At 39.2% G+C, this 3,836-nt stretch overlaps 1 pseudogene; it reads left to right on the top strand.

The window, feature by feature from the left end:
* Positions 1-2,065: 2,065 nt before the first annotated feature.
* LOC104874835 lies at positions 2,066-2,769 on the top strand (annotated as a pseudogene).
* Positions 2,770-3,836: the final 1,067 nt, after the last annotated feature.

Raw genomic sequence — 3,836 nt, forward strand, 5'->3', positions numbered from 1 at the left:
CTGGCTACCTTGCCTTCTCTTCTATGATGTTCTGCCTCCGCATAGGCCCATAGCCATGGAGCCAGCTGACCATGGACTGAAACACTGCGCCAAAACATAGATTTTCCATTTAAACTTGTTATTCTCGGGTATTTTTTCATAATCATTGAAAGCTAAATATCACATTATAACTGTTGAGAACAAATGTCACATGTTTAGTTTGCACTATGCCTCAAAAATAACCACTCTGGTTCAGGGCGTTACATAGTTTTAATCACTTATTTCTTTTGCATTTTCTCTGAAATAATTGTCTTTTTTCCACATAGAATAGCTGAATGATGGCAGATTTAGTGCTTTAATTTTCTCATCTTAGCTTGACATACCCTTGTATCATTCTGGCATACGGGAGTTCAGTTTTATCCTGAATCTAAATACCTGTCGAGGGCCATCTTTCGTGAGAACCTCTCGCCTGTATGTCATTCACCAAGCTAAAATTCCCTTCAAATACATCTTTATATGAACAAATCCCTCATATTTGCCAATCAGAATTTATACTGATTTTTGTAGGTCTCCAAATTTTCTTATTTCATACTCCTAAAATTCTATAGTTCTCCATCTTTACCTCTTCTCAAAATATAATGATTTCTCTGTTTTATTATCATTATCTGTAGATAATTTCATCTATATTTTACTATGAAGTCATTGCAGATTAGGATCTCTATCTTCATAGTGAGTGACATAGAGTTTTTTATATAATAAAATATTAATAAATATATCAGTAGTAAAAATTTATGATGTAAGTGGATGAAAAACTAGTCACACAATATTGGTCCGTGATGTAAAATATACTTTGATAATTGTATAGTACATGAATCAGTGCATACATGAAAAATGGTCAAAGATTATTCTTTACATTAGGCTAATTAAAATATTAAAATATTTACCCACTATGCTACCATCTTCTCAAACATATTTATTGATAATGATCTTTCCTTAATTGTAAATACAAAGGTGTTGTATTCATGTATAAATGTTTATATGTTTAAATCTTTGTACATATATTTCCAAACCTAAATTATATTTCCTTCTTTAGTTTGTTATATCACTATTTTACTCTTAATAATTTTGAAATATACTTCCTTTTATGAAACTAAAGTTTAGTGAACACCTTTATATGCCATGTGTACAAGGAAATATCTGGTTACAGAAATAAATATATAAAAGTAACAAGTGATAAAGGGCGTTTGGATTATGGTATCACAGAGAAGGATAGGATGAAAGTTAGTAGGAAGTAGTAAAGACTTTATAAATGGGCCTGCACCTTAGTTTTAAAAGATAATGTCATGCACTGAACATCTACTATTTTCTTTGTATTTCAAATAATTTTCCACCTTATAATTTATTGGAATCTTTCTAACATTGCACAGAGTAAATTTATCATTAGTCTTAGAATTTATTTGAAGTAATGGGACTTCATACAATCGTAATAACCCACAATATCATGGAATTGGTTAATGGCAAAACTAAATCCTGCCTCTGAAGTCCAAACTGCTAAATATTAAGGCAATCCTGCTTTACTACTCTCCTAGAGAAGGATTTTGTTTCAGTTTATTTTATTATGCTTTATGTTTGCTTGCTTTCTTGTCTCTCAGATAACGAGGGAGCAGGGTATTCCAGACAATAGAAAGTGTGGAAAACATTCTGAGAGATTTGAAAAGACTATCCAGTTCGCATATATGGGAGGAATATGTGAACAAGGTTGATATCATATATCTTAATACTTGACTTTTCCTTAATGTTTTTTTTTTGACAGCTTAATACACATAAAAATCTTGCACAATGCTTAATAAGTAGGGGCTACTAAAGATAATATAATAATCGTTTACTAAAATTACCATAGGCATTCAATAATGTGTGCGGACTTACAGTGTGGCAGGTGCTACATGGAGAATTTTAGATGGAAAATTCATTGAACCCCCACAAATCCGTATGGCGTAGGTTATTACAACTAAATTTACAGAGGAGAAAACAAAGGAACAGGATGGAGGAGTCAGGGATTGAGAAGAGAGACAGCTGGTCGGGGGCAATGACGGAGATCACCACCATCAGGTGGCGAAGCCGAGATGCAGGTTCTTCAGCAGCGGCGGACGGTGCCCAGGGGAGGGGTGGAGGGAGAAAGGCCAGCCAGGAACAGGCCGAGGCAGAGGTGGCCTCCCGGAACCCTAGGATCCATCTGGTTGAAGAGGAGCTGAGCCGTGCACAGGAGCGCCTGACCACTGCCCTGCGAACCTGGGGCAAGCTGACAAAGCTGCTGATGAGAGTGGAGCGGTATGAAGGCTGTTGAAAACCGGGCCCCAAAAGATGAACGAAAGATGAAACTCCAGGAAATCCAACTTAAAGAAGTTAAACAAACTGCAGAAGAAGCAGATAGGAAGTATTAAGGGATGGCTCCTGAGTTGATGATTACTGAAGACGGAACGCAGAGGAACGAGCTGAGCTGGCAGATTATGCCGGGGAAATGAACAGATCAGACGGATGGACCAGAACCTGAAGCGTCAGAATGCTGCGGGAGAAAAGCACTCCCAAGAGGACGACAAATATGAGGAAGAAACAAAGATTCCCCCTGATAAAGTCAAGGAGGGTCAGACCTGCGCCGAGTTTGGTGAGAGATCGGTAGCCAAAGTGGAAAAGACAATTGATGACTTGGAAGATAAGTTGAAATGCACCAAAGAGGAGCACCTGAGCCCAAAGGTGCCGGACCGGACTCTGCTCTACCTGAACGAGTTGTAGAGCTCCCCAGTCCCGTCCTGCCGCTGCTCCTCTGTGCTGCTTGCCCCACGCTGATCTGGAAACTGAGGGCTGGTCTTTAAGGCTGCTTTTTCCTTTCCACGTTCTCTTTCCCCACCCCACCTCATCCTGTACCTCTTTGTCTTTGCATTAAACTGTCTCTGCCCCTTCCCAGAGATTCTGGCCGGGCTAAAGGCTGAGCACCTTTGGAAACAATTTTTTTTCAGCTTTAATTGAGTTTATTGGTACATTTTAGGGATACAGTACAGTTACATTCATTGTTGGGATCTTGTACCTCTACATGACAAGTCTTGAAAGGGAATGTGGGCACAGTACCAAGTGTCTTTAAAAGCATGTTGTGATGTACACATTTGTAAGAACTTTTTTGTTGTTGTAGCAACCATTTGTAAAACATTCCAAATAATTCCACAGCTCTGAAGCAGCAATCTAATTCCTTTCCCACGTTTGAAGGTAACTTTTCAGCTTAATGCATAGTTCCTTATCCACAGAGAAGGAAAAGAAGTATGGGCAGATGCCTCACGAAGAGGCAAACAGAACCCAAGGAAACACACCACCGTAGGAAACCACACTGCTCTGCACCAAGTACTAGCCCGCCAAACCAGGAAGGTGATTCCAGGAGGAGTCAGCCCAAAACAAAAAACAAAACTGTGCTGCTCAGATTTTTTTTTTTTTTTTTTTTTTTTTTGGCCTGGGGATTGACCCTAGGGAGGGCCTCATGCATGTTAGGCAAAATCTCTTCCACGGAACCCATCTCCAGCCCTGAGACCAAATTTTTGTCTGATTTCTCTCCTCTTCCAAGTTGCTCACTGAATGGATCATGTGTCCCTCCCTCAATCTTGAGATGACCCATTAGCTGCTCTCCTGCTTCCTTGAAAGAAAAGCAAAATGATACTTTTGCCACTGATTCAACCATATGAAATTCAACTCACCCTTTTCTGGGTCTGAAGCTGCTGTCTCGGATAATGTGCCATCTCATTGTGCGTTGTACCAGTCAGTGCTGCAGAAATCAGGAACGGCTTATGTATAAAACTTTCAAAATTTTATATTAT

The sequence above is a fragment of the Fukomys damarensis genome, unplaced genomic scaffold, assembly GCF_012274545.1.
Source record: "Fukomys damarensis isolate Sample0158 unplaced genomic scaffold, DMR_v1.0_HiC HiC_scaffold_16, whole genome shotgun sequence".
NCBI lineage: Eukaryota > Metazoa > Chordata > Mammalia > Rodentia > Bathyergidae > Fukomys > Fukomys damarensis.